We start from the raw sequence: 12785 nt of genomic DNA on the forward strand, positions 1-12785 counted from the left end.
AAATGCACAATTCGCAATTTAGCGAAAATCCATAAAAGTCATAATGCAAGCCTATATATGGCTTCAGTATGCATTGTGTGCTGCACTGTACTTAAAGGCATATTAAAGTTAACGTTATAGACATGTAATTAAAAAAAAAACCAGAGAAATGAAATATGTACATGGATGCCTTTCTATCAACCTAAAAACTCTGAAACCAACAAAAAATCAAAAGAAATGCTTTTGATACGTCATAATCAAAGATTTTGTCTAATTTCTATCGTGCCGATAATAATAGAACACATAAGTGTATGTGATGAAATTAAGATGGTGTTTCCAGTCACTTTATATTTCACTTTTTTGAAGCACTAAATAATGATTTTCGGACGCAATTTTTTTCTGGGCTTCATTTTTTAATCATATCACAGACACAGGTGACAAGTAGGACCTCACAGCTCAGATTTTTAAAAGTCAAATCAATGTTATCCAATGCCTTTTAATTTCATGGCCACACACGAAAACTAACAATTCAATTTTAGAAAACAATCAATATATTGGTCCGTTACCCTGAGTTAAACCCTAAAATGAGAAAATAATGTGGCGAAACTTGAAATAAGCTAATAAAATCTTTGAATTAGCAAAAAGTATAAAGCAAAACAAAAATGAAACAAAACATATAAGTGTGACAGGCAAGGGAAGGGGTAATAAAAGAACTGATTCGGAAAATAGAACACAGTTAACCCCTAATTACCCCTAAGGACAATTACCCCTAGGAACAATTACTCCCGAGGACAATTGCCCAGGGTAAAAAAAAAAAAAAAAAAAAAAAGAGGAGCATTTATTGTCGTTATCTTGCTTTCTTTGTTGCAGCCTAGCTATGAGACGCGTATGGAGGGCGGCAAAATCATGAGCGGTGCTAGATAAAAAATGTGTTCCTTTGTCAATAAATATCATGAATCTCACCTCGATGCTAAAATATCCTGCGCGCTAGACCAGGTGAAGCGGGATTTAGCATTGAGGTGAGATTCATGATATTCATCGGCAAATGCACGCATATTTTATGTAGCGCCGCTAGGCTGCAATAACAAAGAAGACAAGATGGCGACAATAACATCGTTGAGTAAATGCTCCTCTTTTCATATTTCTATTTATTTAACGTGTAATTTTCTTTAAAGAGACAAATTTTGGCCAAAAGGGTAAAAGGATATTGTAGGATATTGGATGGATATCTAAAAAGGATATTGTAGCCCATTTACATAAATTTGGGCTCTAAACCCTAATTTAAGAAAAATGATGGTGCTTGTAGTGCAATGCAATGGCATGCCGTCCCTGGCTCCGTGGATATTAACCTAAGTACCTAAAATGAATAAATCTCTAAGTTAGAGCATCCTGCATGTCCTGGCTAGTGTTGAGTAGAAGGACAAAAAAAAATCAGAAAATATTGAAAAACTCCTCCGAAACAGTGAATCCTACTAGGTAAGGTCTAGTCTATATCACTCAGTTTCAGTCTAAGTCTACATGTAAGTTAGGCGTAGGCTAGGGCCAGGGGGTGCAACTCTTGCCCTGACAGCTGCAGCTAGCCTAGGACAAGTCACGAATTGTATTACCGGACACTATTATGATTCCGGACGAAAACAATTGCAAAAACAAGAAGAAATATCAAACTTTTATCTCTAAAATGACAGAAAATGCTTAAAACATCATGTAAAATAGTTTTGCATTAGAGGGAGAGTGAACTGCGTGTGGTCTTTCATTGACTGTGGGTTATAAATATATATAGTCTTAAAACATCCGTTTTCAGATATCTACTAATACTACAGAGAATAAATTGACCTATAATTGTATTTGTATAGAGAAACTAAAATGTTTTGAGAGGAAAAGTAATTGTTTTGCTACTTGGTAACATAATTATTGCAGTGGGCAATTCCATGGAAAATGTTCACTTTAGAGAAAAAATGAAGTTTCAGATCTCACTTAAGCAGTCATATTTTCTTAGAAAGTATTCTTTAAAGTTTCAATTTCCAATAGAAATATCGCAATATTGACAAAATTTTGTAGTTTTTTCCATCATCAAAAAAATAGAATGGTAAATTGCAAAATCTAAAAATTGTGGCTCTTTTTAAACAATTCATCTTTCCTGTCTCTACTAAAAGCAAATAAGGTCCCAGAGGTCTCTTTTAACTTTTGAATAGTTGATTGATGTTTACATCAACAGAAAATCATCGTTAAATTTTATGCCATTCATCAATTTTAGAGAAATCGATCTTCAGATTTGTGTGATTTCTTTATCATTATCAGTGTCATGTCCGTTACGTTTTTCACTTAAAGTTTTCACAGCTTTTAGGAAATTTGTCTGAAGGTACTGCAGATTCAGATTCTATGTTAGAATTAAACCCCCTACCATGCATAGCAATCATTTTCCCTTACCACTTCTCATTTTCATAAAAATGGCGTAACGGACATGACACTTTGCGTAACGGACATGACGCCTTATATATGACAAAAGGCAGCATTCACAAAAACAAAATATTAGGCTCAGTGTCACAGACTGAGGTCAGTCTCAATTGCTTGAGGATAGCTGGATGTAATAACTGCTAGAATCTGCATGTCATTCAAGCTATTTTTAGTAGTTGGTAAATGATGAAAGTTCAGCTCTTGTTCTGGTATATTTTTCTGAGAATTAACGGTATGCCACATAATATTAGGATAAGATGCAGCTAGATCTGGCAACATACTCAGATCATAATCTGCATCATTTGTGTTTGAACAATACAATTGATTATCTACATGTAGGTGTTTGCTGACAGTTTGGAGCATTATAATATTCCAACTTGTGAATTCATGAGATATGATATTGCTTCAAAGTATCTGACTTTCACCAACCTCAACTTCTTCAGTGATGGCACGGGCTCACATTTAAAACAAGTTTGTATTCAGATATCTGTGTTACATGATGCAGCTCTATGAATCCATGAATCTACAGTGGCACTTCTTTGCAATATCACAAAGCAAAGGGGCCGTGGAAGGAATGTGGTGCAATCAATAAATTATGTCATCATAGTATTTTGGTCAACCATAATCACGATTTGAATGAATCTTCATTTGTACACAAGCAGCGCAGACAATGCAACAAAATTAGATACAGCCAGTCGCCACATTTGTTAGCAAGCAAGATTGTAAGATTTAGAACATCCAAGATTTGATGAAAGGATGATTATACTCAGGATGATATTTATTTTGAATGAAAAAAATCTCAGTTCTAAGCAATTTACAAACATTCCGATTACCTTTCAACTCATACATAATCGATAATGAAAGACTGGTTTCCAGGTACTGCTATTAAATTTTAAAATACTTTTTTATATCATTTTTTTAAATCTTAAAACTGACATTAATACTAGTACATTCTTTATCACAAAATACATTTCATAATATATGTTCATCTTGGAATTATACAGGTCTGGTACATTTTGTTTTCTTCTCACAAAAAATGAGATTTGGTCTTCTCAGTGTGCCGTAGTGGTACTATGTAAGCATTGTATTCTATACAAAATTATCATGTAGGCTAATAGCTATTAAATTAATAATACCTGCCAATAATATCTACATGTTTTTCATAAGAATGTTAGTAAATGTACTTTGCTGTTACATAATTACATTCATTATTCATATTTCTTTCATTTTGATATTAAGAAGTGCTGATGAAGTTCACTTCGTAAGGGTGTCATGTCCGTTACGCTAGTGTATATTAAACAAATATATCAGGCTTTGAGAAAGTATAGTGGAATTATTTATCCGAGGTTGGTCTGGCAATTACTATTTTTCCCCGAGGGGCGAAGCCCCGAGGGAAATATAGTAGTTTTGCCAGTCCAACCGAGGATTAATAATTCCCACTATGCTTTCGAATGAAACGCCTGATATATTTGTTTTATATCCTACTTTTAATAATTTAAAACCAAAATCTATGCGCTGAGCATGCAAAGTCCTGTTACTTGCGTTGAATTACCTACTTTTCTCCGAGCCACCGCGCTCAGCGGATCGGAACGCAGATTAGTGTCTGCGCTGACGCATCGCGCTGGACTTGCGCGCCCGGGAGAGAGAGCGCGCAAGCCGGTGCGCCGAGATATCCAGTTTTGTGAAATAATGACGTCATAATATTGGTATATCCAAAAATATATCGAGGTCTGACGTCACGCAACATCATAGTTGAAATATATTAGGTCACATGATGCTACTTGAACCAATCACTATACAGGATTTACTATATGTAGGATATAATGTCAAATAGTAAGCCATGAATAAAAAATAATCTTTACTATCAACTTTTTCTCTTTTAATTAGGTGTGGCTGATGGTAGTAACTGGAAAATACTCATTAGCTGTTGTTAACTGGTGTTAAAGACATTTTTCAAAAAAAAAATTGGTTTTTATAAATATTGTACGAAAAGCCCCTCTCAAATTGCAAAATAATAGGAGATATTACAGATTACCAGTTATGATGTGTGTCTCTAACCTCTAGCCTTAACATGTAAACAATTAGACTTGTACCATATCTTGTAATAACATAATTATATCCGCTTACAAAAAGTGGACGAAACTGTCATGTCCGTTACGCTTCATGTGTCATGTCCGTTACGCTACATTTTGAGCTATGAATACAGAATGCACTGCAAAACTGTTGTTAAACACCATTTTATGAACAGAGCATGATCTTAAGGTTAAATTAACACCAACATCAGGTGCATATGTTCTAAGAATTCACAGGAATATCGATGAGCCATAGGAGGTAAAAATGCTTCGTCCATTTCGTGTCATGTCCGTTACGCTCACAAAGAGTGCGATTTCTCCGCAACTGTTCAACGAAACGATTTGAAATTTCATGTGTATGTAACTGATACTTAAATGTGTCTGATAAGCTCAGTAACAATTATCAAAAGACTGCTTATTCTACTGTATAAAGCTTTGAATTACAAAAATTTGTCTGAACGTCATGTCCGTTACGCTGGAATTGACCAGTATAAATGTATCATGTTATCATTCAAGACAAGTGGGTCTATATTACTAGACAACACTGGGATTGTGGGTCAGGAAACTGGCTAGGTATAAGTAGTTGAGGAATCGAGATGGCGCTATTGGTTCATATCTGCTTTAAAAATTAATATATTTTCTGACGGAAATATGGGCCTGATTTGCTGAATTTCAATCTTGTACGCTCCTTCGATCGAATGTTGAGGTGTGGTGTATTGTGGGTGATCGTCGACGGCTTGTTCTCAATGTCCAGCAATAGGCACTCACACGTATTGCGAGGTTTGTATTAGTATACTAATACAATAGGATACACTGCCATAACAATAAGTGTAGACAGCTGGCAGCCGTCTGTTTCGAGGAGTTTTTCAAACATTTTTATTTATTTTTTTCTCCTCGTACACAGACGGCTCGCGATCGTGCAGCCTTCATAAAAAGAACTGGACCAAAATAAAGATTACACTGTATTATTCCGTTATGGCCTGAAATGCACCAAAATGGGGGAAAAAATAAACTTAACAGGAAAAAAAACCAGTGACTTACTTCGGCTGTCGTGCAACTCCCACTCCCTGGTTTATCCACAGTAATTTAATTATGATAATGATATGGCCATTGTCCTGTACAGATATTGAGTTAGAATTTTGGTCTCTGTAAATTGGCGAGTGGAGCCAAGTTCAGCCAACAGAGTTGAGTGGAACAACCAATATAACAGAGAACGAAGCTTTTGGTCTACGGCAGCAGGGTGAGGGAACCTTCACATTGTAGGTCGTTGGCCTCGCCAACGTTGTAGCAGTGAGACTGCTCAAACGATGCCAACGCATCAGACAGTGACAGTGCGCATGCGTATAGTTAGACAGGAATAACCGTCGTTCCTGGGGATTTATTCAACAATTTCTGACATTTTACTATACCGTAAGTAACGGACTATAAACCGCACCCGTGGATTAACCGCACCCCCAACTTTGGACTAAAAAAAAAAAAAAAAAAAAAAAAAAAAAAAAATCTCACATTTACATCCAGAGATTACCGGTATGCGGAAATCTGCTATTCTTGATCAATTCATCAACAAATGTTAGCAAGACAGAAAGGTCCCGACAATATTGGCCACTTACACACACTCACTCGCCTCACAGTCACAGTGCACACACACACAGCACTGCCATTCTTGTACATTGCAAACTACTATACGGTACCAGTACATCGTATCAAATTATGATCTGTGTCTTTCCCGGCGTAGGAGGAAGAAACATTCACATTTCTTGCATCACAACCTCACAATCACTTTCAGAATTTGTCTAGCATTCGATGTCTTAGCATGAATTTTGGATACGGGATTACAGGAAGGTTCGAGAAACAAAGAAATTGGAATTTTCCCAGTTTTTACGGCTTCGTGCCGTCTCTCTCGTGCGTGGTGTACATGGTATCTTATGAAAAGCAAACGGGAAAGAAAAAATAAGCTGGCGCGAAACGGGACTTTGGAGGGGAGGCCGGGGGTTAAAATGAATAGCGCCAGCGTAAGTCGCACTATAACCACAATACAACGCAAGCTAGCTCAGCTCACTCAACTCTCGCTCAGCTGCGACAAAATATTACCGAGTATGCTTGGCGTCTCTTTGAACTTAGCCAGGGAACTTCGCTGCTTTAAATCAAGAATAAAGTCGAAATTAGTGTCATGAAGGTGGTTGCGCTTGTTATGGACAATATTTGATTAAGATTGTTTTGTAATAATCGCTTCTCATTACCCGCGGCTCATACCCCTCTAAACGACATTGCCCTGGGCGGCTACGCCCGGCCACTCGAAGACGAAGTGTTGTGAACTGGCAGACGTCTTACGTGTTCGGGAGGGGTTACGACGGGCTGGCTCAGACCCGTCAGCGTGGATAAACCGCACCCCCGACTTTTGCTTCTATCCCGCCGAGAAAAAGGTGCGGTAATAATAGACTGTTACTTACGGTAATCCATGTATTGGTGAGTGAGCCAATGCAGTTCAGCGGAACAACCAAAATACAGAGACTGAAGCTTTGTCGAGCGTATACCAGTAGGATGGGGGTCGGGTGTCCGGACACTTTATATTTTTGAAGCCTTCTTTTTTGTCTTAAGATTACACTAAAAATATGAAGTCAATAGTTGTAATCATCTTCTATTTTGTTCTCTATATTTTCTAAAATTTTGTACTAAAATTTGATGAAACTTCGCTTGTAATTTTTTTCAAATGACTTTCTAAAATTGATCGTCCGGACACACAACCTGTCCGGACACACAACAACTGGGTATACTATACTTAGGCTGGCCTAGCCAGGCGGCTTCTAGAGAGTAAAAATCATTTACTAACGTAAGGTCACTCTCATGAAGCCAGGCCTTCTATCCCATAGACCCACACAATGGAAGCCAAAACCTGAAACTTTCACCCCCGAGATTTCTACTTTCCTTCTAAAAGATCTAGCTCTAAATCATGTACATGGGATAAAACTTCATTTCCGACATTTCTACGCTCTCGTTGTTATTTTTAAAACAAGAATTCATCAAAAAAATGAAAAAATATTGTGAAAAGACGCGAGCGTCGCGTAACGTTGGGGAAGTACAATAAGAAACAAGATGGCGGCGTAAACATCGGGCAAGTCTCTTCCGTCTTTTCACAATATTTTTTCATTTTTTTGATGAATTCTTGTTTTAAAAATAACAACGAGAGCGTAGAAATGTCGGAAATGAAGTTTTATCCCATGTATGGTGAGACTACCACATATCGACCACCTCTTTTGAAACCGACCACCTTGCGCGCGTTAAAATTATTGCGTATTACAAACGATACGCGCGGGAGAGTAGGCGCAGTGTCCATAAAAACGGTAAGAATCGATTTTACGAGAAAAAAAGAAGCAACAAAAAGTAAAAATTTAGTAGAATTAATCAAAATTGTATTGACCAGACCCAATTCCCGCTGAAAAACCAAGAAATCCGATAGGAAACGGCTTTAGAACAAATATCCGTCGTCAATCGTCGAATCATGTGCCGGAGCTCGCAGTGGAAGTAGTGAGACGATCATTTAGCATGTTGACATCATAGAACTGATTTGGAAGAGTAAAAATATTTCGCCACCGCGACAAGAATCGGCCATAAACTTAGTGTATCGCGGGTGGTCGGTTTCAAAAGACGGGTGCAAATGAGCAAATGTAAAATCGTCGTATTCTTTGTTCGTCGATATATACGCGGATTGAATCGGAGTCGCCGAGCGAAACATGGGAATCTGATCTGCTCAATTTTCTGCACAAATGGGACTAAAACTGGGTAAAATTGATGAATATTTTCGCAGATACGATGCTGAGAAGATTAGGTGGTCGATAAGGGGTAGTTCCAACCATACATGATTTAGAGCTAGATCTTTTAGAAGGAAAGTAGAAATCTCGGGGGTGAAAGTTTCAGGTTTTGCCTTTTGGCTTCCATTGTGTGGGTCTATGGGATAGAACTTAGAAGGCCTGGCTTCATGAGAGTGACCTTACGTTAGTAGTAGGCCCTAAATGATTTTTACTCTCGAGTCTAGAAGCCGCCTGGCTAGGCTGGCCAGCGTTCCATCTTCACATCATAGGTCGTTGGCCTCGCCAACGTTGTTGTAGCAGTGAAATGTGCAGGGTATTCTGCAGTTAAGCCCATCGAGTACGTCGATCGCAGATAGATCGGTTGGCAACTGCGGAGGTTGATCGCCGAGCGAGCAGGTCATGTTTTGCTAGGGCTCCGACTTTTTAGCTTTTAATTTCATTTTTAATCAAAAATCTTGTACAAATTTCATCAAAAACCAAATAAAATCAACATTGATGATCTATAGAGTGAAGTTTTCTACATTATTTAGCGTAAAATCTGAGGATTGTGGAGATTTACTCTGATTGTTGACTACTGCAACTGGGTATTCGAGCTTCGATGTCTACAGTGTACAGCCTCCTATAGACAGAACACGCACACCACGTGTACAGCATACCGGGAACCTGCCATCTTGGATGTTCAACTTGGCACCCATCTCACCCTTTCTTCACCTAATATAACATCATAAACATCAAGTAAGACTATTTATAACTTTACTTATTGTTGGTGAATGATTGCTGAATGTAATTGCTGATTTTGGCTGTCCTGAACTGGTATCTTAGAACTGACATACTTGGAAGTCGCCATCTTTTATCCTGGTTGCAGAGTTGAACGTGTTCGTGTTTTTCACCCTTCTTCATGTTCTTCGATTGTATTTATGACTTCTACTTTGGAATGCTGTTGAAATTGATGAATGAATGTTGAACAAATGACTGTTTTATTGTCCTGGCTTGTGATTGAGGCTGGTATTTGAAGAACGACGATGGGAGTACTACTGCACTTTGAACTCATTGTAGCCCATATACTACGTCTGCTATCTTATTTTAATTGTATTTTCATGTCATCAACCTGGAACTTAGATCCCAAACTAAAAAAAGAAATTTACAATAACGATTTTGGTCTAAGCAACAGTCATTTAGTGTTTTGATGACAACACCTTACAAACGTACATGTGGCGCATTGGTGAATCTATATAGCAAATGCTAATCTCCCACTGTTAGTTACGTAGATCTAAATATCTATGCTTTGTCTTTATTTATACTCTTTTTTATGAAACACATTTTTTATACTCTTCAGTACTTTGAAGTTTGATTGTTCGATGTTTTTTAAAGAGTAGGAGCCCTACTACATATTTTTAAGGTGTTAAAGTAACTCCATTTGTGTAGAATAGGCTAGAATTAGTTTGTGAAATTAGTGACTTTTTGTGCAGTCTGTAGAGGTTTGGTAAAGTTTGTGCAATATTACAGCAACTCAACTCGATACAAGCTTAACTCAAAATTTAAGTTACCACTGGAAAAATATGATTGTTTTCATTTACTCACTTATTATAATTACGCTTACCAATGGATAAAATCTGCGAAGTTTGCCATAGAGTAGGGACCAAGACAAGGAGATGGATAAATTGTAGTGAATGCCGAAAATGGACTCACACGAGTTGTCTAAAAATTAATACTCGTGAATATAAATCGATATTAGCGGAGAAAAACTGGATATGTCCAGAATGTGTATCACCTTGCACTATATGTAACAAGCCTGTTAGATATGGTCAAAAGGCACTAGAATGTGACCGCTGTATTAGATGGACTCACATCGATTGTTGTGATGTCACTGAAACCGACTATGACAAGTATGTAACAATAGATAACTTTGAATGGTTGTGTCCAGAGTGTGAAGTTCTTAACTTCACAGACTCTTTTTTTGACAATAGCTCAAATTCAACAGCAATGTCTGATGATAGTGATGATAGTTCAAACAAGAGTATGGACGAAACAAAGTCTTGTTCCAAAAAGAAGTCGTCAACTAATAAACTACATTGCCTCTGTATAAATTTTCAAAGTATCAAGAATAAAAAAGCAGAATGGGAAACACTGATACATATGTACCAGCCAGATGTTGTGTTCGGTACTGAAACATGGCTGAGTCCCTCAGTGTTAGATGCGGAATTCATGCCTAATGGTTATACAGTGCATAGAAAGGACAGAGAAAGCGATGCCCATGGTGGCGTGTTTCTCATGCATAAAACCAATTTGCCAATTGTGAGAAGATCTGACTTAGAGAAAGGATCAGAAATTATATGGTGCCAACTTAACCTAATACATAGAAGACCAATTTTATTGGCTACGGTCTATAAACCTAAACACAATGATATGACTACTGTGTATTCTCTTAAAGAATCACTTGACTTGATAAATGCTCATGTTAAGCCTTACGATGTCATCATCCAAGGAGATTTTAATCAAAGTAACATTGACTGGAAAGAGGCAATTGTATTGCAAACAAGTTCAGCCTCAAAAGAAACTGCTGAAGCATTATTAGATGTTACAATTAGCAATGGCTTAGAACAGTAATGCCATGGTCACATTTGTTCTACGGCGAGTCGAAAACAGCCGTTTTAACACTTTTTGTCCAACTACATATAGGTGGTTTGAATCAAAACTGATAAAACGGCTGTTTTCGACTCGCCGTACGGCCGCCGTAGAACAAATGTGACCATGGTATTAGTAAATAGCCCAACAAGGGAAAACAATATATTAGACCTCTTCTTTTCAAATAACATTGCTGTCGTCCAAGACGTAAATGTCATCGCAGGGCTTAGTGATCATGATATAGTAGAATCAAGTATCAATGTCAAAGTAAGAAGGAATTGTAAACCTAAACGAGTAATTTTCCAAAGACAGAAAGCTGATGAGGAAAGAATTAAAGAAAGAATAAACCAGTTTTGTAAGAAGTACAGGGAAAGTTTTATGAACTGCTCAACGCAGGATAAATGGGATAACTTGGAAAAAGAGCTTAAATCCATAATGAAGGACCATGTACCAGTAAAGTTGGCTTCTAATAGACGAAATTTACCATGGTTCACAAGAACACATAGGAGAATGTGTAGGAAAAAACAAAGATTGTATAATAAAGCAAAGAGATCTGGTTTGCCCAAAGATTGGGATATCTTCAAAAAGTTTTGCAATGTTATTAGAAAAGAATTAAATAAATCTAAATCAGAGTATATAACAGACAATTTACTAATGTCATTAAAAGAAAACCCAAAGGTTTTTTGGTCTATATTTGCAAAATTAAAGAAAGAAAGTACTGGTATTGATGACTTTCTAATCAATAATAAAATAATAAGTGCTGATAAAGAGAAAGCTGTGCTTCTTAGCAAGGTATTTGTAAGCAACTTCACAAAAGAGGATGTAACAAATGTACCACTAATCTCTACTCAACTACCGGAAATACAAAAACTTGTTATTAGTGAATCTGGAGTACTTAAACAACTACAGAACATTAATCCTAACAAGGCATCTGGACCAGATGACCTTCCTCCGTGGTTCTTTAAAATGGTAGCAAATGAAATAACCCCAATTTTAACTGATATATATCAGTCCTCAGTAAATGAGGGTTATGTACCTTTACAGTGGAAAAGGGCTAATATTTGTCCTATCTTTAAAAAAGGGGAAAAGTCAGATCCAAATAATTATAGAGGAGTATCATTGACTTGTATTGCTTGTAAGATCCTCGAACACATTGTACATTCCCATATTATGAAGCATTTGGAAATGCATGAAATCTTGGTTGACAACCAACATGGTTTTAGAGCAAAACGTTCTACTACCACCCAATTAGTACTTACTATCCATGACATAACAAATGCTCTTGAGAAAGGAAAAATCTGTACATGTAGCTTTCCTAGACTTTGCCAAAGCGTTCGATAAGGTTCCACACGAACGACTACTGAGAAAACTCCAATCATATGGCATTACTGGATCGCTCCTAAAGTGGGAAAGACACTTCCTCACAGGACGCTTCCAAACAGTCTTGGTCAATGGATCTCCCTCCGAGGAGTTGCCAGTGCTCTCAGGAGTGCCCCAGGGCACAGTAACCGGCCCACTAGATTTTCTTATGTACATCAATGATCTACCTGATGGCCTCCTGTCAACGACAAGGCTGTTTGCCGATGATTGTGTCATTTACACTTCTGGCACAAATTCTAATGACTTTCAAATCCTCCAAGACGATCTGTCAAAACTAGAAGAGTGGCAGAATAAATGGGCCATGTCCTTCAATCCAGCCAAATGTGTCATCATGAAAATACCATCCAAGGCAGTACAGATTCCAACAGAAAGAGATTACACCTTCTGTGGCCAAAAACTACAAGAAGTGTCTACATGCTCTTACCTTGGTGTTGAAATGGATCCAGGATGCGCTGGGACGCCCAGA

This window comes from Lytechinus pictus, chromosome 15 (assembly GCF_037042905.1).
Source record: "Lytechinus pictus isolate F3 Inbred chromosome 15, Lp3.0, whole genome shotgun sequence".
NCBI lineage: Eukaryota > Metazoa > Echinodermata > Echinoidea > Temnopleuroida > Toxopneustidae > Lytechinus > Lytechinus pictus.